The sequence below is a fragment of the Lissotriton helveticus genome, chromosome 1_1, assembly GCF_964261635.1.
Source record: "Lissotriton helveticus chromosome 1_1, aLisHel1.1, whole genome shotgun sequence".
Lineage (NCBI taxonomy): Eukaryota > Metazoa > Chordata > Amphibia > Caudata > Salamandridae > Lissotriton > Lissotriton helveticus.
Window position 1 is genome coordinate 1,833,092,794 of NC_136057.1, and position 26,542 is coordinate 1,833,119,335.

General features: G+C 43.2%; 1 protein-coding gene and 1 pseudogene across 1 annotated transcript in view; both read left to right on the forward strand.

The window, feature by feature from the left end:
• LOC144753495 (cytochrome P450 2D15-like) overlaps positions 1-26,542 on the forward strand; it is a 482,639-nt gene that overhangs the window by 240,537 nt on the left and 215,560 nt on the right.
• On the forward strand, positions 15,115-15,770 carry LOC144816467 (claudin-7 pseudogene; annotated as a pseudogene).

Here is a 26,542-nt window from a genome sequence, read left to right on the forward strand (position 1 = left end):
GAGGAGCCTTAATTTACAGGTCAATCTAGAAGTCGTTTATTTTGACTTGTGGCCCAAAAATACTAGCTCTTAAAGTTTTTATATTATTACCAAGATCTCTAGTTTTAACTATTTGGGTATTTTGTTGGATGCAAATCTGACTTGGAACTGGCTACTTGCCCAGAGATCACATAATATGGCGACTTCCAGGGAAACAATTTTTTGTTTCACCAAAAAGCTCGGCCACAAACCTCTTAATGAGATGTTAACAATATATAAGCAGAAATGCCTTCCGTCTGCACATATGGGGCAGGGGTGTGGGGATATGAAAGCTTGGGTACTCTACAGGTAGCCGAAAATAAATTCCGGTCCAGGCTTTCGGCTCTTCCTAAAACAACCCCAAGCTTGATTTTACACCAAGAACTAGGCCTAGGCTATCTTGAGGATGGTGTACATTTGGCACCCATTTTACTTTGGGTCAAAATATGGTCTACTTCTGAGATGGGTTTTTCACGCAAGGTAATAGGGGACTGTCTTAATTGAAGCAACTTCAGCCATCCCCTGGCTATCGGTCAAGAACTCCCTTGGTGACCTAGGTCTAATTCAATTTGTTGACACCCCATGCATCATGCTAAGGAGGTGGTAAAATCCAGGTTTTTCATATGGAAGGAGAAAGAGCGAATTATAAAAATCTCTCAATATGGTTTCCATTGCCCAATACATTCCTCTCTCAGCTACTCCAGTCATGGAACCTTGCCTTTCCTGGATTTAAAACCCAGAATTAAGATTTTACCGTACTCATTTGAGATTATGTACGATCGACTATATACAGGGTGGGGGGAGCACACTGCCTCTCATCCCAGCACAGTTTACCCCATTGCATCCTGGTAAATGCAGTACACTTACTTTGAAAGTTGCTGTAGTCTTTCACCAAAGCTGGTGCAGGTAGTGCTGTTATCTCTAGACACGTGCTCCCTCCCCCCTGTGTTTAAAAGGCTCCCTTGATCCAACGAACTGACAAGCTCTCCTGGGATGCACCTGTGTGCCTGTGGAGAGGTACTGTGACCTGTGAAGACTTGGGCACCATTTCAAGTACCCCAGATAACTTTTCTCTGCTTTTTATTAACTTGTGCTCTCTACTGATGACGGGCTAAACCCCAAAACACATGTCTAGAGATAATAGCACTACCTGCACCAACTTTGGTGAAAGACTACAGCAACTTTGAAAGTAAGCGTACTGCTTTTACCAGGATGCAAGGGGGTAAACTTTGCTGGATGAGAGGCAGTGTTCTCCCTCCTACCCCTGTGTTTAAAGGGCTCCCTTGAGCCAACGAGCTGACAAGCTCTCCTGGGATGCACCTGTGTGCCTGTGGAGAGGTACTGTGACCTGTGAAGAATTGGGCACCCTTTCAGCAACCCCAGATGACTTTTCTATGCTTCTTATTAACTTTTGCTCTCTACTGATGACGGGCTAAACCCAGAAACTCGTGTCTAGAGATAACAGTGCTACCTGCACCAACTTTGGTGAAAGACTACAGCAACTTTGAAAGTAAGCGTACTGCATTTACCAGTATGCAATGGGGTAAACTGTGCTGGGATGAGAGGCAGTGTGCTCCCTCCCCCCTACGATCCACAATATGGTTGCCTTCCCGCACACAGGCACCTGGTTTTCTTTCTTGCCATGTTGCCAATGTGATGGAGTGTCCACTCAATCATCAAAGTACTTTATTCTTTTTTGCATGTTGTATAGCACTTTACGATCTCGCTATTTATGCCCCATTTTATGTGCGATAAATTTTAGTAAACGTCATAAAGGGTAGCTTTTTTACAAAGTTTAAATTGACCTGCTTTATGTTTTTTTGGTTTTAAATTAGATTTTATCTGCTTTAAAAGTGAGAATTATGCAAGTGGAGCATAAAATATAAACAACTTGTAGCAGGATATTAGATATATATGTATATTTTTTAATTGTATCTTTTGATTATCATTTACTCTGAAAATGTTCTAGATATATATTTGGTTTAAAGCTCATTTTATGATTCCTATAGGTCACTTTTGAAAACTCCATTTGTGTATTATGATCAATATCTTTTTTATGTGTTTCTAATTATGTAGTCTTGGGACTATGCTTTGAGAATCTAGGGCACTTTTATGGTCATGAACTGATCGAATAAAGAATTTTGACTGACTGACTGACTACTTGCACCAGTGTTCCAAAATCCGCAGTTCCACCTTCAGACTAGAGTGTTTCAACTCACAAACCCAAGACGCCACAAGTAGTCAGCATTGAGTACATTTATGCAGCTTTGGAATTCAAGCATCTTCATCATAACGTTCAATTCCTGCTGGTACATGGTCTTTAATGTATTCTTACAAAGTGTGCACCCATAGCCGAAAGTGCTGGCTCACGTCATTAAAGGAGACATTAGGCAGTGTACTGAACATTTGAAGCTGGCAGAAGTGCTCTATCTGGAAATCCCGGGCAGATTTACGTTTCCTGGCCCATCTCTGCAAATCAGCAGGGATGCGCCAGGAAAGATGCATGACGCAAGTATACCCTTGCGCCACCACAGATGTGCCACATTTACAATGTGGCGCATTATGGAGTAAGGATAAACAGATGCGTGTCGCATCTGCCGGCATAAGGTTGGGGCAGTGCTGGTGTTGTGTTGCGGGCGCGACGCAACTCCAGCACTGTTCCAACCTTGCCTATCCTCAACATGGTGCGTCACGCCTTACGCCTGCTTCAAGCAGGCGCAAGGTTTTGACGCAGCGGCGTCGGAATTTGACTGAGTGAAATCTTGTAGATTTCACTCAGGTACTTTTCCGAGGCGTTCCTGCGACGGAACGCCCCTCCCTGCACCAGAACGCCCACATGAAACCTGACGCAGGGCTTTACAACGTGACCCATCTCCCTAGATGCGTCATGTTGTAAATAGGGTGCAACGTGGCGCATGGTTCACACAAATGACGCAACGGCGGTGCATATGTGGCGCTCGGGGCTCGAAAATCTGCTCCCCCCCCAACTTTGAATCCTGGCAAGGCAGACTTTCAGCCTCATTTAAAGTCTGATGTGGCTAAGTAGCCTCAAGTTCAGAGGAGGCTATGGCTTCTGCTCCACAGATGAGGAACCACATGGCATATTTAGAGATCCACTCTGGCATAGTGAGAATTGGGAATGTTTGTGCCATCACTGGAGCTACCTTTAAAGTGGCTTCATGGAAGGCAAGAATCTGTGATGAGAGGGTGGCATGGTTGAGGCACCCACTCTGAAAGAACAAACTCCGGAACCCAGTGTTTGTTAATGCAGAAAAAAATTAGGATGGCACAATAGGACCAGGTGTTCCTTTGGTGGTCTCTGCCATTTCGTGCATCGCAGTGGGATGGGGAACCGCAAGTTTGCCAGGACAGTGCATTCAAGCTTTAGGAAGCATGCACCATTTTACAAAACCGTAAATGACCCCCCTCAGTGTTCAATACTGTTGAGTTACCTGCATTAGGTACCATGATTTAGCTAACGGCTGAATGAAAATGTATCTTTTTACATGCATGTATATAGATGCACACTTTCTTGTAAAGATTGCCTTTATTAATTTTCATATATACCAAACAAGTCAACAAACACAAGCTGCCAAAAATTCACATCTTCAAAGCATGTCTTAAATATAAAATGACAGAGCGCTAAAGCATCATCATAATGAACTAATATCGGGAAACATGTGGGTGTATATACAGTGTATGAGGGTATAAAACATCGGATGCAGAAAGGGAATAATGAGCAGTGCGCTATGTAAGGGGAGTGGCAGGTTCAATCTATAGAGTCATGGTTAAGGGTGCGGAGATAATCACGCAGGACTTGCCAAAAATCCCTAGGGCGGGACGTTGGAGGTTGGAGATTGGTGTAATCTTCGCTAAAGCTATCACAATAGGTCATGCTTTTAAGCCAGACGACAGAGGTGGGCAATCTGGCTGAACCCCAGCAGTGAAACGCTATTTCACGTTTGGCCAACAAGAATGCGATGGAGGCAAGTCTGTGCAAGGATCAAGGTATGTCTTTAGTGTACACTAGGAGAGCCAACTAATGGGTCAGGATTGAGTGTAATATGCCATGCTTTGAGAGTTTTACTGTAGCAAATAGTCGTAAAAGTATTCCTTTATTCAATATGTGATGTGAGCCTTCTCTATGGTAGTGATGCAAATATACAACAGAGCAGGCCTTCGGTTGCTCACACTGGTCTGTGCTTACTGGTTCCTCACACGACTTTTACTTTAGTGGCTTTGCATTTGCTGTCGGGTGGTTGCTCCTTGGTTCTGTACTGGCCAGACAACAAACTACGTTCCCAATGTCTTGGAGACCACTCATTTTTGTATCAAGCACCCAATCCTTTACATTGGAGCTTCCAATAGGCTGATGATTAATTTGCTTGTTGTTGGCATTGGTTGCTCGGGATCAGTGCATATGTGTGCCAGGCTGATAGGAGTTAAGTCCTGAATAATAATGTCACTCTCTCCCTTCTATTGTTTGCCCGACAATTAATGCTGGCTCTCCTCACCCGCTTGTCCGAAATCACATTGTGTTGTAGTGTAGTTCCTATATTCCCATAGGCTCAGCGCATTGGAATAACATAAACGGTAGTTTAGACGTAGGACTGAGGTCATCTAGGTTTCTACTTAATATGTTAGACTTAATTAGGTATGCCAGCTAGCTCAGAGGTCACTAGAAACTTTCTCGAGTGAACAGGAAGGAGTTAACTTTCCTGAATATACAAGAAGGGATTAGTTTCTGATGACCGCATAAACATGACAACTTTGCTCCCCCTAGAATAAGGAGTATATCTCCAGAGTCGTGTGAAAACAATAGACAGCTATTTCACTCAGTCAATCGTGCATGCTTAGTTTCACCAGGAGTGCAGAGAAATAGAGAGACGGGCGTTTTCAATAAAAGTGGTTATTTATTGAGCAGTCTTCTTTCTCATGCAAGAGAAATTAATTGCCACAATTGCAATACTTATCATGAAGTAAAGTGCGTACAGTAAAAGGAGCATTATGAAATAATACTGTAAAAGCATTTATATGGTTTCTGAGCCATAAGATACTTAAAATGCATAAAATATATACATACTTAAAATCATTGACTAAACGTGCTCAACTGGTGTTTCTAAGATACACCTACCCCGGTGTACCTAACCTAAGCCTAGTACTTGGGAAGGAGTAAGTGAGCTGCAGTTTAATTTAAAGTTATTTTTGCCAAGAATCTGAATCAAGAATTCTCTAAGGATCTAATCTGCTCCGTACCTTGGTTATAGAATGAAGGAGGTCTTGTATCTCTTTCTCAGGACTCGATCTCCCAGCAACCCGCAAGGGTGACTGGAAACACTGGAGCTGGATTTCTCGGCAGGAGAAAAGACAGCGTCTCTCTCAGTGCGTCAGTGGGAGGGTTGGCTTCCTTCGGCACTCGCATCAGCTGGGCTTCGGGCAAGTAGATAGCCGATCTGCTCCAAACCACCGTGTGTTTGCTTAAGGCAGAGGCTGGTATATTTATACCTGGAAGCTGCCGAGTTTGACGTAAGGTTGGACATAAGACGTCACTAAGAACTTGCAGTTCTTTTAGGACTCCAGGAGTTCTAGGACAAATCAAAACAGAAGCATGGGGAATTCCCGGGCTGCTGGAGGCTTGGTTTGTTTAAAGAACGCGTTGTACTTTCTAGGAGTCTAGGGGAGTAGCCTTGCCGTATTTGGACTGCATTGGCTATGACTAAATATGGATATGATTCTTATGCCTTTATAAGGATATGATTCGTTATAACCACATAAGGGCATGAATCATGAATATTAAAATAGGGTCCTAGATACGTTCATAACACCCACTCCACGTATAATGTCCATCATTACTAAATACTAAGCAATACTAAACAAACATATAACGATGCGTGTGTTTTCCAACCCACCCCTAAATACATAAAAATGCATTTGAAATTGTATGTACACGAAAAATGAGTATCATACTGTACGTTTTCAAGCAGAGGTAACATTCAGATAATGTATATATGGTACGCTGGCTGAATGATTTGCGAAAATTACATTTATGAAATGTCTCTTAATACAGAAGAGAAGGTCGAGACCATTTCATCACATATTTATACAATACTGTACATGTGCTAGAGGCTAAATCAAAATATTGTCTCTAGAGTTCCTAAAAATAGAAGTTCTGTTCTCTAAGAATAGTTCTACTTTAAGCAGAGTATCATGTGCCAAAAAAGGGGTAAATATTTTGGGAACTGGAGAAAAATAATTTTGCTCTCGGGAAGAGAAAAAATAGTTCCAATGTTTTTTAGAAGTTCTGTTTATCAAAACTGAAGGCCGAATTCAAAGTTCAGGGAACGCTGTGTGCTCATGTTTTTGTTTCAAAAATTATTCTCGTTGTTAGGGGAGAACATAAGTTCAGATAGGCTGGCAAAGAATTCGTCAACAACAGTAGGTGAAAGTTGGACCAGGTCCGAAAAAGTAGAAATAGTGCAAATGTGCGAAGCATTGCCATCATTGGTGTCTGGATCAGCAATGTTCACGGAAGGTTGTACCTGTGTGCCGCTTTCATCTCGTACCTCACCGCCACCTAATCGTATGGTGAGGTCTCAACGAATGCCGTCATCAGAATAGGTAGCCACTGGGGACAACACGTTGCATGAGCCGTTACCGAACCAAGCAAAGTATCGATATCCATAGGTACTGCTGATGGTAGTGTAAGACAGACGTCCAACACGCATTCTTCTCTGCATAGCAGACATCGTAGAACAGGTAAGATGCAATCTTGCCACATTGGTCTGAATGAAAGAAACCCGGTAGTATTCAGATCTCTTAGCCGAGCCAATCCGAGGACCTTAGTAATCCGTTCTCGGTATCGTATTGCTAGGATCATTTATTCCATTGTTGCCTGGGTTTGGTCTGTGACTTGACTTGCCATATCAAAGCAGAAGGAACAAAAATAAAATTCCTGCTACGAGTCCCAAAAGAAGAGGCAGGCCGCCGAACACAGAGTGCACGAAATTCGGGAAGATGCTCAGAACTGTTTCAAAGGGTGCTAGCAGTCCCGAAAAAATAGTCTTAAATACATGTGCGATGCCACTGGTATCAGACATGTTTAAGATTTGACCTAACATTTCTACGAAATGCACAGGGCAATTTGACGATAATAGGGTATGTATCTCTGCCACTGTCCTTGCAACTTGCAGATCATGCGTTTCTTTAGACGAGGTTAAAGGCACAGTTGTTTGTAGAATAGACTTCATTCTGCTTAAAGTATCAATTCGAATAGAAGAGATATTTAAAGAAGGCCATATTGCCGCCTCCATGTCTGGATTGCTGTTTGGATACAATACTTGCATACAACAAGTGACCATGGAAGTAACGCTCACGAGATAGGCTCCAAGGCACCAAGCCACAACAGCTGCGCTCACTTATTATAACGTAGCTGCTGTTGGAAAGCTGTCTGAAAAAAGGTTCTATCTGTGTAGCAGTGGTGCCGTGCAGGTGGCATGAAAGGTTGTTTGATGAACCTTCGCAGGCTCCATGCAAGTTAATTCCTTGACACAGAAGTGTACCGCTTAGTGAATTTTTACAGTTGTTACCACTAAGAAATACCTATTTCTTGCCCCCACTCCAACATCTATGTGTGTAAGGCAGCTTCTAGGTTGACTTGATGTATCCTTTACCCAACCTTTCATACAGGCCTGCTGGTATATACTTTTGGCAGTTTGAAACTGAAAAGTTGTTATCGGAATTGTAATTGTGCCATGTATTATCCATTCAATGACCGGTCGTTCTGACATTGTTAATGGTAATTTTTCTAGTTTTTCAATGCTCAGCACCGTATAGTCTGCCCCTCTTTGTGCCAAAGAGATTTGTCTATCAGTAAGGTTAAAGATAGAAAATAATGACGTTGTGTTGATTAGACGCCATGGCACTTTGCCTGAATGCAGGTTTTGTAACGTCCAGCCTAACTGTACAATAGTACGTAATTGGGACTGGCCATGTTGTAACATTAGCGTATCCTGTTCTATTATATCAATAGCAGATGATACAATGCTGTCCAGTGAATAAATTCTGGAGGACAGAGTTGTTAACCCATTGTCCACTACAGACAGTGATTTTTCCAAATTAATACGATCAATTTCTTGTATTTTTTCAGCAGTTTCAATTTGTGTTATTTTCCAAGCTTCATTGTAAGCTGCATATATACCGGCGTATATGAAACGTTTTTGACGCTGTTTGCGAGGTCCCAGTAAGAAATCTCGCAAGTCAGCACCTTCTTTAAGTAAAGTCAAGTGTTGCTTAATTTCGGGTAGTGTGGATTTCTGTAGCCATTCTAGGCAAAGTTTTCCTACACTGTATGTTGTTATAATCCCTGGATGTTGTCTCTGGGAATATCTTGGGTCTGGCCTATTCTGTTTGAACCCCTGTATTTTGTTCAGGAATCTATCTCGACAGTTATTAGTGTCTGTGGGCCATATCAACCATTTTCTCCAATCAGGATAAGTTCTGTTTTGTTTTAAAATATAGGACACGTCTAACCCCTCATCTGTAGTGTTATTTCTATCAGGCATAGGCTTTGGTATAGACGGGTTGTTTAAATCTTTTATCTTGGCTAGGCCAAGACAGGTTGTTTGCTGAATGGTGTCATTCAAGAACACGATTTGTTCTGGGATCATGCAGGCTCTGAATAATGATTCTAAACCTTGTACCTGCCATTCTTTTGTACCCCAGACAGTTTTTGTCTCAATGTTGTTTTTCCAAAATTCAAAACCAAATGTAGACATTTTTTCATAAAACTTTTTAGCATAAATCAATTTAGTATTTGTCAACATGTTTTTCACTCCTGTCTTATTCATAATTTTAAAATAAAACGTTTCTGGATCAGTGATATTAAACCCTGAGAAGCATGGGAATTTCTCATAAAATGTTTTTGAACTGCCTTTTGGCGGAGTTGGACAATGTTCCCACTGATTATAACTGAAAACATTTCTAGGATTAGCAGATTTATGCAAATAATGATGCCCAAAGTGATTGGAGCAATACATTTCTTCATAATTCGATGAACCCTGTAAATAATCATGTTCTGTAAAATTTGCTGACATTTCTAAATCTGACATCATATTATTAATATTTTCAAAGTCCCAATCATCAGAGAAAGTACTAGGTGATACAAAGTCACTTAAAGAAATCTTGAACTGATGTGGATATTTCAAGAGCTCAACCGGGCCATAGATCTCGTAATCAGTATTGTCCCATGCTACACCACCAAGTATAGGAATGGCTGTGATGTTCACTGATGATAGTTCTCTTTTTTCAACGTGAGAGGATCTGTGAGGGATTAGAACCAAGTTGTTGTTCTGACTTGCTGTGTCCATTGTACTATATTTTCCATCAATAAATGTACCCAAACTTAAAACCAAGATGAGACACAGAAGGAGGAAAAGTACACCTAGCACAATCCATAATTCAATCCATGGTGAAATCAAATATGTTTCTTTGAGTTGATGAAAGAGTTCTGTAATCTTGTCTTTGAAAGTTTTTTCGTTTGCTGGCTTGTCTCCATGTTCACTTGGATCATCAGAAAAGTCATCGAAATTGATGAAGTAGCCAGATGCAGTACTATCAATTGGTGGAATTGCTTCCGGATTTCCTTTAGTCACATTAGTATAGTCCGAGGCTACATTGTTGTAGACAGGTGTTTCTTGACGAACTGTTGCAATTTGGGTTTCAAGAGGCACAAGTTCCATGGCTTTGTTGCATAGTCCTTTTTTATTCACTGCAGGTTTATCAAAAGTGATTAGTCTTTCAGTTTGAACCTCTTGGATTGCAGCAAGATTTGGTCTTCTGCTACTTCTTGGGAGTCCACTGGGCCTACTACTTATTATTGGCCACATGATTGTGGTTTTACCAGGTCGATTGATACAACTCTGTTCTCCTTTTTTCCAGCAAGGGGCGGTAATACTACTGATCTTGTTCCGCTGACAGCTAAGACAGGTACTGCTTTTCTGTAAGAAGGCCCAAATTCCTTCTTCACCGCGATCTTTTCCCTGACCAGATCCCCAATCTTTGGAATCCAGACAGGTCTTGCTGGGACAGGTGGTTTTTCTTCAGTGGTCGTTGGCTTTAATTTTTTGTTACTTAGACTTCTTCTTGTTTCATTTAAGTCCTGTAAAACAGCCAAACGATCTTTGATATCAAAGGTTTTTTGTTTCACCACTGAAGTCTGACAATCCAGATCCTGGATGATCATTCTAGGACCAAACAAAAGTTGGTACGGACTGATACCTCCTAGAGAATTTCTTGGCAGATTATTAAGACTACGTTGGACACTTATTAGATGTTTGACCCACCCATAACCCGAACCTAATACCCTCGCTGTTATAGATTGCTTTATGTCACGTTTTGTTCTCTCCACTACCGCATTTCCCTCGGGATGGAATGGACTAGAGTACCGCAATCCTTGTAGGCCCGAGAGCTAATCGCAGGACCCTGGTCAGAATGTAGCATGCCAATTGCGTATGTGCCGATAATGACTCGCAAATATTTTATAACAGTTCTGGCGTCAGCCGAGTGCTGGGGCCTCATCTAAATGAATCTCGTCTTAATATTTATGGGGTCGCATTTTTCCGTGTGGATGTCTGCGTATAGATAGCCTAATGCTATCTAATAGAGGTGTCTGGGCAGGTGTCTGGTCCGGTTCACAACTGCGATCTCTATTGCAGTCCTGACAATCCATTGCAAAGTTATGAATTTGCACGCTCATCCCCGGCCACCAGTATTGTGATTGCAATTCTATTAGAGATTTCAAGATCTCTTGGTGCCTCAGACCCATTCCCATGTGTGCTTCTTGAATCAAATAAGCCCTCCGGTTCGTGTTTGGAATTACTCTATCCCCCAGTCCAGGGATTTGAGCAAAAGGAACGGAGTTTGCATCAATTATGTATGTATTTCCGAGTGGATAATTTAGAGGTAACGCCACATAGTTGCCTTTCAATGAAGCTTTTACTGCTAGCAGCGTTTCAACGTCTATTTGTTTTTTCGTACGCTTTTTTGTAGCTACGGAAGCCAATTGAACAGCTGCCGCCGTGGCTCTGTTAGCCAATGAATTCCCTTCATCGTGAACGCCATCCCGTTGATGACTCAATGTATGTATCACGTGAGTCTTTTGTAGTTTTTTTTGTAAAAGAACTACTTTTTATGCTTTATTGTGGCACCTGTTTCATCTTTGTAACCGTTTTTAATCCAGGTCTGCATGGAATTATTGTAAGACTGGACGCAGTAATGTGAATCGCACACTATTAGTGTGGGGAATTCGCGATCGGCATTTTCAAGCGCCATCTTTAAAGATCTTATTTCAGCTCGCTGAGCGGTACAATTTCTGAGTGATTCAGTTTTAGTGACCATCGGTCTGAATTTACCCAAGAGCCAGCGACCTTTAACAATCGCGCACGCTGCATTGTAAATTTGTTTTTCCACAACGTAGTGTTGTGCAAATCTGTCCGTGTAGATTACACAGGTGTACTGTTCGAGAGGCAGAATTTCGATTGACAGAGTACATTCATGTTCGTATCCAGATCTTCTAGTTTTTTCATTCTCGGATCAAATGCGTGTTTCACATCTTCTGTAGCAAGAGAATTTTCCCATTGTATCCATTTTGGATCAAATGCCACAGCATTCGGAATGTGTGGTCTTGTTACTGCCTCCAGGGCCGATACTGCTGTTAAAATAGATATGCTTCTTCCTTGGACTAGGGATTTTTCTTTTGCTACAGCAGTTTGAACTGCAAGTTAGAATTTTTTCAGTAGAACTGAATTTCATTTCAGCTTGTGTGTACAAGTGTGATTTATAAGCTATTGGTACCGTTTCTCCCTCATTAGAGGTCAGCACTGTTCCAAATAACCTGCGCGCCCGCGCGCATTGAAGGCACTCCGAGTGCGCAGTGCTCATTATTTAGCGCGCACATTCTGAGACTGTTCGCACCGCCACTTTTAACATGTGAGCGGCGCGAAAACCCGTAATTTTCTGTTCGCGTTCACGTGCAAAAGGCCCTTGCACTTGCTCTATTCCTTTCCTGCCTGTGCACCGCTGCGGGGCTGATTGTGGGCCATTGAGTTAGTATTCATATTAATTGCAGCGCACACGGGCTGCAATTAATATGAATACTACCTCAATGGCCCTCAATCAGCCCTGCATCTGTGCACTGTTAAGAAATGAAAAACTGAGTTTCAAACACCGCGTGTGCTTTAGCACACGCGGTGTTTGACACTGTGATTTTCTTTTCTTAACAGTGCACAGATGCGGGGCTGATTGTGGGCCATTGAGTTAGAATTCATATTAATTGCAGCCCGTGTGCGCTGCAATTAATATGAATACAGACGCTAAAGAGAAAGGGAGGAGGCGCCTGTCGGACAGAGGCTCAGAGTGGAAGAGGGCGGCGGATCCGAGCAGGGGAAGAGAGGCCGGAGCGGGAGGGGCACAGCTGCCAAGGTTTAAGATTGCCATGTGTGACAGTTTCATAATTTCAGTGCAATTATGAGTGATATTTCAAGGACTATGAGTGACAATTTCTCGTGAGGAAAATCAAGCAATGAAGACAAGGGAAACATTAAAATATTAGAAATTACAACGGAGAGTGAGGCTGAGGCACACACAGATAACAGTTAGGCTATATTTCATTATGTAAAGACTAGTTTAGGAGCCTCAATCCCAATAAAAATCATTACCCCGAGCTGGGTGGCCGACCCCAATCGGTGAGCGGTGCCCCTACCTGCCCAGCAGCAAGCACCAGATCACATCAGCTGCTGCAGGCAGCCTGACACTGAGCTACAGGCGCTTCTGACAGCTCTGGAGTTGCTGTTGGATCCGGGCCGACACTGCAGGCAAAGATGATGGTAAGGGACCCAGCACCAGCACAAGGACCTCAGATTCCAGACCCTGCCCTCTCAGTACATTTGTGTTAACAATGACAAAAACTCTGGCAACTGGTAAAACACTGTCTACTTACGGATCTTTAGTCAGATTGGCCCTTCAGCGAGTCACACTGCAACAATGCAGCTGTGTACTCAGGCCGCGAGCCACACACCCCGCGGAAATCTGCCTTGTTCTTAGACTTAGGTCCAGGTTGCTGGCTGTCCTCGGCCGGCTCAGAAATTATAATTGAATGCCGCTGATCATAAATAGAGCAGAGCACCGGCGGCCCGGCTGGTCATGTGGAAACAGTAGCATTGTAGACCGAGCTACAGCATGATTCTGGACGGCCTAAGTTCCTCGCAACCAAACTACCCGCTCTGGCATTGTCAGCCAGCAGGACGTGACGTACTACCGCTGCCCCTCAGTAAAAGCTATAGGGATGCATAGTTTTAGAAATACAGAGGAGGCCTTTTGAGAGCATGCAATCAGAAGATGTTAAATTCTAAAAATAGTTATGCTATTTGCATATGGGATTTCGCATTGCACTGTAGTATTTGTGTAGCACTTAGTCCCCCTCACCCCCCCAATGTGGGGTACCCAAGCGCCTACTTACATAGACTGCGTGCTACTCATGTCTAAGTCATACACTTGGAGTCATACCAATATCAGAAACCTCATTTACAATATATTAAATCAAGACTCTGTACATTAGCCTAGGAGCTGTTTTTTCCGGTTGTACGTTGTTTGGAGGCTTTTGCTACCAGCCTTTGCCAAACACAGATTGCCAGCCTTTGTGGCGGGCACCTCCTTCCCATAGTGAGTGACCCGGCCCAAGAGGGAACCGATGTCAGAGAGGCCCTACAACATGAAACATGCAGTTAGATACTTCACACAGTGCCGGCCCGGCCACCTATTACGCCTTCTGAGCATTACTACCAGCTAGCACCTGATCGCGCGGTGCGAGACACTGGCTGGTAAATTTAACATATTTCAGCTGCAGATGGGAGTCCGATTGCGGTGGTTATGCCTCTCCATTGCCGGCAGCGATACAGACTCTGCCAAGGCCAGCCAGGAGACTGCAGGCACTGGCAAGATCAGGGCACGAACCACTGTGGGTCACTGGAATAGGAGTTTACCGCCCGGTGGCCCCAGCCCGCCTCCAGTGTTTTTAAGGATGGACAGTGAGTTCCCCCACTCACAGGTAGCCATAGCCACGCCACGATCACTGAGACAGAAGCCATATCACACACTGTGCAATTAGCGGGACACCTTGCAGTACCCGGATGCCCGTGTTATCTTTCTTATTAGCACACCAGCTTGAATACACACCTCCTGCCCAGCATCCAATGAGCACCAGACAACTGGCAAATGCCTGAAGAAAAGTGAGTGGCCGTGGACATGATGCAGACACACATTTATGATCTACCTCAGCCAGCTGGGCACTCAGCTGCTCCCCCAGGCCGCTGCAGATTTCGATCTTCTTCAGCTCCTCCTGGGTGTTTATAATCCAGTACTGTATAGGCAAAATTAGCATTACCGGTGACGACCGTGGTACATATCAGGCTATAAGGCAGTTCGGCAGGACCGTCCAGTGAAAGGCTGTCCAGGCAGCCTCTGCACCCCGTGTCACTCACTCCTCTCTGTCTTCCTTGGCTGGCTACGGTAATTATTAGTTGATTCGTTCTGAGGAGCTCACAGCACGCTGAATTTGGCCCATGCATGCCTTGTGAGCTGGAGCAGGCAGCGCGATGCTGCGGGCCACACCATGATTGAATTTGGCGCCTACTGCATAGCCAGCCCCTTACAAACTCAACTCCAGTCTAGTCCAAACCCGACCCCGGCCCGCCTCGTTTCCTGTTCCAGGGCGTGAGGTCACATTATCTACCCCACGGCGCCACAGAGCTGCCGGGCAGATTGTAACATTGTAGCAGGGCACGAGTGAGCGCACAATCTTTTAACTCTTTAGTGTTACAGTCCGAGCCTGGCAAGTGAAGTCTGCTGCAGCCGGGCCGGGCGCATGGCACAGAGGTGTCAGAGGCGCTGTTTCAGTGCTGTCAGCAGAGTGGCAAAAAATGTGTGACAATGCATTTCAGTGCAGTGATGCGGTAACACCACACTGAAATGCGTTAGCGTCACGCCTGATGCGTGATACTTGACAGGACTGGAGGGGAGGTTCTGCAGAGGCCAGGATCAATCATGGCGAAATCGGGACTGCAGATGCTGGGCTTCGTACTGGCGCTGCTGGGCTGGATCGGGCTGATCGTGCCCACCATCCTGCCCCAGTGGCAGATGAGCTCCTACGCCGGGGACAGCATCACCACGACCATCGCCGTCAACCAGGGGCTGTGGATGAGCTGCGCCATCCAGAGCACGGGCCAGATGCAGTGCAAGGTGTAAGACAGCATCCTGGCGCTGTCCGGTTCTCTACAGGCCACGCGAGCGCTGATGGTGGTTTCATTGTGGTGTCCGCTGTGGGCATGAAATGTACCAAGTGTGGTGAAGACGACAAGGTGAAGAAGGCACGCATCGCCATGACCGGGGGCATCGTCTTCCTGCTGGGAGGTCTGGCTGCTCTGGTTGCATGTTCATGGTACGGCAACACGATTGTGCAGGACTACAACCCCTTCACCCCGGTCAACACCAAATATGAGTTTGGATCTGCAATCTTCATTGGCTGGGCAGGGTCGTTGCTGGTGGCCCTCGAAGGTGCTCTGCTTGCTTGCTCTTGCCCAAGGAAGTCTGGGTCCACAGGCCGCAAGTGCCCCAAATCGAAGGCAGCGAAGGCACAAGTGCTTTTGCAATCCCTTGTGTCTCATAATGCAGATGTTGCAGATGGTCATATGGTTGGATAATGCCTCCAGGATTGGGTTATATAAATGAAAATGCGAGGCATCAGCTAAACATGCATGTGTGCTCCATACAGTCCATGAGCATCAGTACATTAATAGATTAATAAAGTGGAAATGCGTGTGACTATGAGGAAAATGTATCTGATTAAAAGCCCTGAAGTTACATTAGAGCTCATGGACAGAGGGATAGCCAAACATTAAGACTGCAAGAGAGAGGAGTGGGGAATAAAGGCACAAGTGTAAACATGAGAGAGGGATACATATAGAGACGAGATGTAATGAGAAACGTGTTAAGAAGACAGAGATGAGAAATAGAAAGGAAGAGATTCGAAAATATTAGGAGTAGTATGAAGGCCTGAGGGAGAAATTAGATAAAAAGTGAAGGATCAAGAGAATCGAGAGGATAGGAATTGACATGTCCTTCAAAGGAATATAGAGATTCTGAAGAATAGTTGGTGACAGCGAGCGACATCAAGAAATTAACTTTGAGGACAAGACGGAAAACCATGCTCCATTCCATTTGTAGGTTTGCCCCACTCTCTATAGTTCGGTCTCTTCTCCCCCCGTAGTTGCTCCAGGACTAGGCACTTTGTTACACGGCGAAGGAGGGCTCTGGTGTCTCCTTGCTGACTTCTCCCTCCAAATTGTGGCTCGTGAGTCCTTAATTTTGTGTGGGTCAAGCAGATTAAGAAAGCATTTGCAATGCAATAGGTCTCGTATATCCGAGAGTTTATGCTATGAGCATTGTAAAATGACAATGCCTTTTATTTACTTTTTTAAAGTCAACACATAAATAAAAGGCATTGTCATTTACAATACCAGTAGCTCAAACTCGTCGTAAATGTGTGACCTATTGCATTGCAAATTCATGTTTTATAATATTTTCCCCATCCTGCTGGAGTCTTGCGGGAGTCAATGCGGCCCCTGTACTCCTGTGGGCCTGAAAATGTTTCAGAATTTGGCCCCAGGGGGTCTCTCTGCTATAAAATACTGTATATAATATCTGTTTTAGTATTCAGAAATTTGCACACGTACAAGAAGTAATACTTTTAGAATGTCAGAGTTTTCTTTATGTGAAAGCACGAGTATGCTGATATCTTGGAATAGCTGTGATGATGGGACACGGAGGGCCTGGAACAATGTAGCCATGCATCACCCCAAAGTTAATAAAATGCTCACTGCCCACATCCACGTGCATTTGGAGTTTATATGATTGCATAATATTGCTTGCTATTTCCAGTCCTTATAAATGAGGCGTGGTATATAAAGGGCTATTCAAAAACACATTATTGTTCCTGCTATTATTATTAGCACACCAGAAGAGGTTGGGCATCAGAGAGAATTGTGGGACAGGAGACAATGAGACAGAAGCCAGGGCGGAGGCAGGCCGATTAGGGAATAAGTACCAAAAAGAGAACCGAGGGTGGAGGGTGAAGGTGGGACGAAGAGGAACTCCGCTGTTGTCGTTAGTAGCTGAGCTCTGGTGGCATGGTGCCACCCCTCCCACAGTATGCCTCACAGCAGCTGGCAGGCCATAGATATCCACCAACACCAGCTCCTTGTACTCGGACCAGTGACACTGTAACTCCTCTCTCTCGGCCTTCACTTCATGCGCCACCCACCGCCCTAGCCAACCACAGGCTGGGATTTCTCATCCCTGCTGCGGCGACAGCTGTTGTTTCAAAGGAGGCGACAAAGGAGAGAAACCACAGCTAAACCGAATGTGCATGAGCAACATTTCAGCGCCGGTGCATGGCCAGAAATCAAGGGACCCAGAAAGACGTAACCACACCGACGTGTAAAAGCAGCGGAGCAACAGCTGGGCAAAATGATAGCTGCCTCGAAAGAAAACCAAAGTATGAACGCACTACTAGATGACATAGCCTCATTCCATAACCATGGTTAACGTCACTCAGCAGATTTAAACAAGCATAAGCCTCTGTGTATCCAAATTGCAAATCTGCCTTAAGACCCTTAATGTGGCGCTGTGTGTGTTGAAAAGCACAGTATTTTCAGTTTTTTTTAACAAAAGTTTGGAGGGATATTTGGCGCTGCACACACGTGGGGTCTGGTTGCTGGCGCACATAGCCATGGCTGCAGCGCACAGAGACCCTAAACTGCCGCACACAGAGGAAAAAAATTAGAGGGAACATTGGAGGTCAGGTATGTGAATCCGCATCTTCCTGGGATGACTCGATTACAAGGTTGCGTTCATTTGCGCGTGTTTGCAGTTTTGTTTTAGTTAACATGTCTGTTTGTAACGATCGTAAAATTTCTGTGTGTTTCTGAGTCCAATTAATTGGTTTGAAATCAGGTTTTATTAATTCGTAGAGAGGTTTAACCCTCTCTGCATAATTTAGAATGTATGTTCTTCCGAAATTCAGGAAACCTAGAATTGATTGTAAATTCTTCTGCGTTTTTCGAGTTTGCTGTACTGCACACTTCTCTAAGAAGTTGTCTGCTAGGCTTTTGCCTTTACTTGATAACTCATATCCTAAAAACAGGACTGTTAGGTGGGCAATTCGTGACTTTTTAAAGTTGAATTTGTACCCTTCAGATGCGAACCCAAGTATGATGGTGTTCACTCTTTTCAAGTGTGTCTCCAGGTCATCGTCTGTAAGATAGATATCATCGACATAAGATAATGCCTCATCATCATACATTTGTAGTAACTCTGTTACTCTGGCTGAAAATAATCCAGGGCTATTCTTGAATCCCTGTGGGAGTCGACAAAATTGCTTTTGGGCCCCCATACTGGAGAAAGCGGTCAAATACCTGCTTTCTGGTGCTATGTTTTGATAGAAGAAACCATTTGAAATATCTAATGTGGTTTTATATTTTTTGCGCACAATGTTATTCATTTGTGCTGCACTGTGTGAGTTTTGTACTGCAAAGGTTTTACAGCAGGAGTTTAGGTGTCTGTAGTCCAAAACTAGACGATATGAATCGTCTGGCTTGGAGACAGGAAACAAAGGATTGTTCATTTGTGAGGTGCATGTTTCAATCACCCCCTGATATTCAAGTTGATCTAAGAGCTCCCTGACTTGTTTTTTAGCTTCTTGCTTAACAGGATACTGCCTTTGTGCAGTGGGTTGATTTTTTAACTGAATTTTATGGTGAGGAGAATCCTCATCCCATCCTACATGATTTTTATATAATGCAGGGGCTTGGGCCACTGCCCATTTTCTAGCAAATGTGTATTTTTTATGAATTGGAATATGATTTGAGAAGGCAGGCATAATCATTTCTTCACCATGTGGGCACTCCCTGACAAACTCTGGTGGCCAGTCTTTCTCAGCTAGCAGGATATCATAGCCTTTAGATAAGTTATCCCAAAAGAGACCTCTTATTTTCCTAGTTTTGTCCCCCTCTATACGCAATGTTATTTCATATAATTTATGGGGTATGCTAACTCTGGTGTCTGCAGTTTCCACTTGAATGTATTCATTCGTGTCCACTGTTTCCAGAAGATTCATCAGGATCTTGCGAGCTATGGTCGCTTCTGCTGCGCTGTCTAGCATTGTCTGGGCCCACTCTCCGTTTTTCAGTTGTGTCCTCAGAATCCTCGGCATGTTTTATTTTAATACTGGCTACCTTCTTTTTTGGAAATTGTAATTTTTTCCTTTGATGAGCAGGTTCCTTGTCTTTGGACTTGACGTGCTCTTCTTTGCGTTCTGACCGTCCTCTTCTTTCCGATTACTGTGAGGAATTCTGAAAAGATCGAGAGGGACGTGTATCAATATCTTGATATCTGTCAGGTTTTCTCAAATTGTCCCTAATTCTAAGGTTGTATCTTTTTTCAGAGGGCTCCCTTTGGGGAGACTTGCCTCCTCGTTCTGGAGATCTATCTCTTCGTTGAGGAGACCTTCCTCGGGATTGAAACTGTTTTTCTCTGGGAGTGGTTTGTTTATTACCCTCCCACCTCTTTTTTGGAGTATTGAGATTATTTTTGATAAAGGTTTTTTCAGGATTTTCAGTTAGATGTGGTTTTAGTGGTTTCCCACCCAAACTGTCTCTACCTAGTTCTTCATAGGATTTTTCAATTATTCTGGCAAGTTCAAAAGGTTGTTCTGCTATGTCTGTTTCTTTCAATTTTTGGCGGATCGCCACAGATGCTGCTTCTCCTTTTATGTTGGCTAGTAATATAGCTGAGACCTGCTTAAAGTCTTTCAGTAATTTCATACCTAGAGTTAAATCAGGTTCTGGACCGTATTCATTTTGAATCTGTCTTAGTACGTCTGGTATAACCGCCATAGACGGAACACCATGTGTTTTTGTGTATATTGAAGCAAAGACTGTGCCCCAAGTGTCACAATCCTCCACAAGTGGTGCGATCCCCATTGGAAGACAGATAGTCAGAATTCTGTGTTTGTCAATAGGTGTAGTATCAGGAAATACTGCCTCTATTTGAGTGATTTTTTGAGCTAACCAGAATGGAATTTTTTCCCGTTTTGCGGGTAATTTACCAATGACTGATTGTATAGTCTGTGGTGTAATTTTATTTGTGTTCCCCTGATGATGTGTCTGCTGTGGAATTCTAATTGCTGGTTGGACTGTTGAAGTACGCATGACATATTGGACCAATTGTCTATGTATTTTAATTAGTTGTTTTAGCTGAACTAAAAGTTCTCGGTCTGACATTTTTTTGATGTCGGGATGTGGTGTATAGCTGGCTAGAACCGGCCATGTGGCACCTGGTCTACCTAGTGGACCGAGCCTGGTAATGTGATTTTGATGTTTTAGGGCGCCATTAAACCAGAGCTGGTGCTCTTGGTATGTTAGTGGAATTTCAACGTCCTCGAAAGGGGCATATTCCTCTGGAGATTCCTCTATTTTGTAGTAGTGGAACTCGCGTGTCACAGCATGTGCTGCTGGAAAATTTATCCAGGAATAGAATACCTCTGTCTGCCAATATTCATGGGCCTCTACCACAAATATGACTGTACCATCTCTTGGTGATACTCCATTTTTTATAAGTTTCATAGTTATAGTTTTTCTTATATTGACCGGGATGATTATAGCATTCGGGTCATCTTGCCGGAGACTTGTTTCTTCCGCTAAAAGTTGAGTTGCTAACGCTTCTCTTTCTCTTTCCTCTTCACTTTCCGTCATTTTATTGACTAAAAAGTTTTTGTTGCAGAGCAAGTTTCGAGGAAACAAAGATTAGGTGCACAATATTTTGGAACACTGTATCCTTCAACGTTGACTAAACCAAAAACTAATACATAGGAATCTCTTCCTACTAAGTTTTGGCGGATATTAACCTTTTACCCACTCCAGACGTCTATTGGAGTTTTTACGGGAAAAAGGGGTCTGTGTGAAAAGCACGACTGAGTTACTCCAGTATCTAGCGTTAGATTATCGCCTTACCAAACGTTGGGCGCGATGTAGTGTAGTTCCTATATTCCCAATAGGCACTGCGCATTGGAATAACATAAACGGTAGTTTAGACGTAGGACTGAGGTCATCTAGGTCTCTACTGAATATGTTAGACTTAATTAGGTATGCCAGCTGGCTCAGAGGTCACTAGAAACTTTCTCGAGTGAACAGGAAGGAGTTAACTTTCCTGAATATACAAGAAGGGATTAGTTTCTGACAACCGCATAAACATGACAACTTTGCTCCCCCTAGAATAAGGAGTATATCTCCAGAGTTGTGTAAAAACAATAGACAGCTATTTCACTCAGTCAATCGTGCATGCTTAGTTTCACCAGGAGTGCAGAGAAATAGAGAGACGGGCGTTTTCAATAAAAGTGGTTATTTATTGAGCAGTCTTCTTTCTCATGCAAGAGAAATGAATTGCCACAATTGCAATACTTATCATGAAGTAAAGTGCGTACAGTAAAAGGAGTATTATGAAATAATACTGTAAAAGCATTTATATGGTTTCTGAGCCATAAGGTACTTAAAATGGATAAAATATATACATACTTAAAATCATTGACTAAACGTGCTCAACTGGTGCTTCTAAGATACACCTACCCGAGTGTACCTAACCTAAGCCTGGTACGTGGGAAGGAGTAAGTGAGCTGCAGTTTAATGTAAGTTATTTTTGCCAAGAATCTGAATCAAGAATTCTCTAAGGATCTAATCAGCTCTGTACCTTGGTTATAGAATGAAGGAGGTCTTGTATCTCTTTCTCAGGACTCGATCTCCCAGCAACCTGCAAGGGTGACTGGAAACACTGGAGCTGGATTTCTCGGCAGGAGAAAAGACAGCATCTCTCTCAGTGCGTCAATGGAAGGGTCGGCTTCCTTCGGCACTCGCATCAGCTGGGCTTCGGGCAAGTAGATAGCCGATCTGCTCCAAACCACCGTGTGTTTGCTTAAGGCAGAGGCTGGTATATTTATGGTATATATTATACCTGGAAGGTGCCGAGTTTGACGTAAGGTTGGATATAAGACTTCACTAAGAACTTGCAGTTCTTTTAGGACTCCAGGAGTTCTAGGACAAATCAAAACAGAAGCAGGGGGAATTCCCGGGCTGCTGGAGGCTTGGTTTGTTTAAAGAACGCGTTGTACTTTCTAGGAGTCTAGGGGAGTAGCCTTGCCGTATTTGGACTGCATTGGCTATGACTAAATATGGATATGATTCTTATGCCTTTATAAGGATATGATTCGTTATAACCACATAAGGGCATGAATCGGGAATATTAAAATAGGGTCCTAGATACGTTCACAACAGTGTTTCCACACTTGATCTCAGAGTTGGCTGTGTATTGATTGAAATGCATTCCAGTGCTTCTTGTAGTCCTTACGCATTCTTATCGCCATTCTTATATTTTTCAATTGCTCTTTAGGGACTCTTATTAACCATCCCTTAATTCATCGGTTGTTGGTCGATGTGGGGAGATATTTGTAGATCTTGCCTCTTTCATGTTGGGTTTAGGGCTTGTTGCCTCTCTTGGTTGTTTATGGTTGAGCAATGTATTGCTTTGATCCCCACTGCACTGGCAATGTTTTGAATATTTACATTTTCTGTTGAACGTGCCAGATCTGATGAAGGCTCATCTCTTGCCGTAGCCTTAACTCCACTTTGATATGCATCCTTCCCATTATCATGGAATGTAAAATACTTGCTTGCGCCCACGGTTTTTCAATAATAATGCCACAAAAGCAGTGAATTCCAATTGGCACACCCTCCTTTTTTTGTTACCATTTTACTCTCCAGTTCTTGCAGTTGTGTTACTATTCTCAAGAGAATTTCCAATTGGACATCCATTTTGAATGACTGAATATTCATGGTATCAACTACAGAGGTCAAAAGCAATGTCATTGAGTTTACAGTGGCTGCTGCCGGATCTAATGATGCTTTGTGCTGCAGGGGTTTCGCCTTACAACTCTATTGAAGTCTGGGGCTGTGAGGCTCCATTTTTCATGTTGGAGACTTGAGATGCTAGGGTTTATCTTTATGTTGGATTCCTTCATCCATACAGGCTGTTGTAGGATGCTCCATTCCCGCTTTGCCAGCCTCTTTCTCAGTTGGACTGCAAATGGCAATCCCTTCCACCTTCTTCTTTCTCCTCTGAGTATTTCGTATAGATGTCTCTCTTTCTACTGTGTTGTTAAATCTCTCCATAATCTCACTTACTGTGAGCTTGAGGAGCCAGAACACACTGGGGTCTCCACCTTTTTGGAATCCGAGGTAGTCATTAGCCAGTGGATGAGATTTATGTTTTCGCAGTGTACTTCCTCTTGCATTGAACATTGTTTAAGTGCTCTATTCCTGTTAACACATGTCATTGTGCTGTCCTGAACCTAATAATAGACTCCTGTTTCTGCCATACTTGCCTCCTAACCCACCTGGCTGTCAAATCAGGCCTGTAATTTGACCTTGTGCTTTCCTTCGGGTTCCCCTGGGTTGTTTGTACTAACTTAACCATGCCATTCCATACATGCTCCTCAGCATCTGTCCCGCATTGCCTTTATTGAAATTCAGAAGAATGGGGGATTCAATGGTAGGACAGACCTGGTCTCGGATTGTGTTTGGGATGTGTCTTCCACCGTAAAAATGGCTCTGGTGACTTAAGTATTTTCAGTATTTGTTGGGAGCAATTCATCTATAACGTCTAGGTCTCCTTCACTGGGATGCAGTTTCTCATTTGCAAGTAGGCTCTTGCTTCTCTACTCTCACTGGTTGATAGAGTAGATGTGCTTTTCCAATATGTTTTTAGAGAGCCATTGCCATTGTGGACCCAGTATGGGCACTCCCAGTCTTTTGATGCTAAGTCCTAGATCTGGTTTGCCGCATCTTGCGTCGCCAAGGTATATGGCCCTGATCCCTTTCCCCCACCTGCAAACTCTGGTTGTATTGACCTGAATCCCCCTTTTTATTTCTTTTCACTTATAAACAAGTCCTGCTTTGGTTGGACCCCAAGTAACTCAGAAGTTGATACTGTATAAATCTTGTAGCATAATAGTAATATTCTCCTCCTTGGTGCACATACCGCTGTGGGGTGGGGCTGCAAAAGTACAAAGGAACCGGTGGTTGGGCAGTGGAAAAGATAGTGAAAGAGGGGGAGCTCTGGAGTGCACAAGCCACACTGGCTCGTGGCTAGCCACCTCCACTCACCACCATGCTCAACCCTGTGCCACTGCTCTTACCGTGCATGGCTCACCTTCTGCTCTTTTCTGGCTCCTGATTTGAGTACTCTGCTCCATGCCCAGTATCTCGTCTGGCCACTCCTTGGTTTTGTTCTGTGATTCTCTGTGGTTCTCCTCCTCCCCCTGCTTAGCTTATCCACCTGCTCTGGTGACCGCTCTCCGAGTGTTTCCAGGTGCTGCTGCAGTTCGTTGAGCTGTCCTCTATTGCACAATGGAGGACCTAGGGAGTATCCTTCACGAGACTTCCACCTCTGCTCCATTCCCCTCCAAATAGGTCTTCAGTGTATGGTGTATGGAATGGACCAAGCGGCAGGGTGGCACTGGCTGCACAGCCATGTAACAGCCAGGCCAGACCGCAGGATGAGAGCAGCTCTCTTGATTGCCTGTAAGTCTGTGCAACACAGAAGGGACCTCCTTCATCCGCCCTTTCCTCCAGCCAGGCTGCAGCGGGGCTCCTGAATGAGGGCAACGTCCGTGAGCAGCCTCTCCGGCCTGGCTGCAGTGCAAAAGTAATTCTTCTGAGTGGCTTTTGGCACGGGGAGGACATCCTCCTCTCCGCATCACTGCGTTTCTCCTCACAACTCTGTTGCCAATTTGCACAGGGGTCTCCTATCTCTCAAAGATGGTTCTTAATGTCTCAACGAGGTATAGATTAATTTAATTGAAAGATATCTGGTAAAAATATCTTGAAAAAAACATATTACTTACATTAGTATATTAGTGCAGCCATGTGTAAACTTCAGATCTAAATCATTTAAGGGTGATCTAGATAACTAAAACAACACCATGCCAACCAAACTCTTAGTAGGGATGCCACTTTTGGGGATGCAATGAAAACACATAAGGTGTTATGGACTACTAAGAAATTTAGGAGAAGAAATACATTTGGCATAGATTGAATGTATGATGAGTACTATGTGCTTGGTATGAAGTTATATGGGGTTTGGCAGAGTTACAAATTCGGGAAAGATGCTATGATCAAGCTGTTTTTTAAATGCTGCCTTCTATAGGCCTTTCTCTCTAATCCATATTAGATGAATACTTTTTGCATACATTCTAGCTTTGTCTTTAGAAGGATTTTTGCCCAAGGTGATCAACAGTGATCCAACTTGCTTGCTTTTGTAAAGGTATTTGGGTACCCTTGAACTTTAGATTGACTTAACAATGTTCTGGAACTGTTTGAGAGGTTGAGAGCGAAGTATTATAGCTGTGCTGGAATCCTAATGGTCAGTTGATCTGCTAGAATGCAGCATTTGAGCTGATGACCTAAGAATGGTAAGGAGTTAGTTGGACATTCAGTGATCTAGTGAACGTTTTATATTCTTGTTTCAAAGCTTCTGTTTATATCACTTGATTGTCATCATCTGATTCCAAACTGTGCAGGTGGAGGGCCAACAGCAGCACTCTTTGTCTGTAATTTATAGTTGTATTTGCTGTTGCATAATAAACTGATGATTTATGTTAACTATGTTGTAAGAAATTGGGGGGCATATTAGCAAGAACCTCGTAAAAATGATCGCCGTTTTAGCGGCAGGTACCTGCCCTCTAAGTGTTTTCTATCTGTAACACATCTCTGTCTCTTTACTGTATTGGTTAATGAAGTCATCAAGGGTCAGACTGTTGGCAACACCATACATTGCAAATACTTTCAAAATTAGATGGCGTAAGACAGATCCATCCATTGTAGTTCATTCTTGAATTTTTAGTATTAGCCAGACAAATATAAATAATATTTTGGCAAACTGTGTAGTTTGTAAAATATAACATTTATATTCTATAAATTTACACAGACAGAAGGTTCACACAACAGAAATTGAGATGCAAAAAGTACAAACCTGACAATATTTTGGGTGAAAAGTAGAGATGTACTGATATGGTTTATAAAGCGTTTCAAAAGTTACATTACAGAAAAAAGATTTAACAAAATATGTTACATTTTTAAATTGAAAGATAAATAATATAACAAATACATATACAACATACCAAGAAAAAACTCAATGAATAAAGTAGTTCACATTTAATGTACAAAAGAAAAACATATAGTATAAAATGTACACTTTAATTTGGTATCAACAAATTAAAAAACACACTCGGTAGATAGCATGGTAAGAACATATTGTTAAATAAACACAAATATGTTAAAGTGACAAAGCCTGGCAGAGATTCTGACTT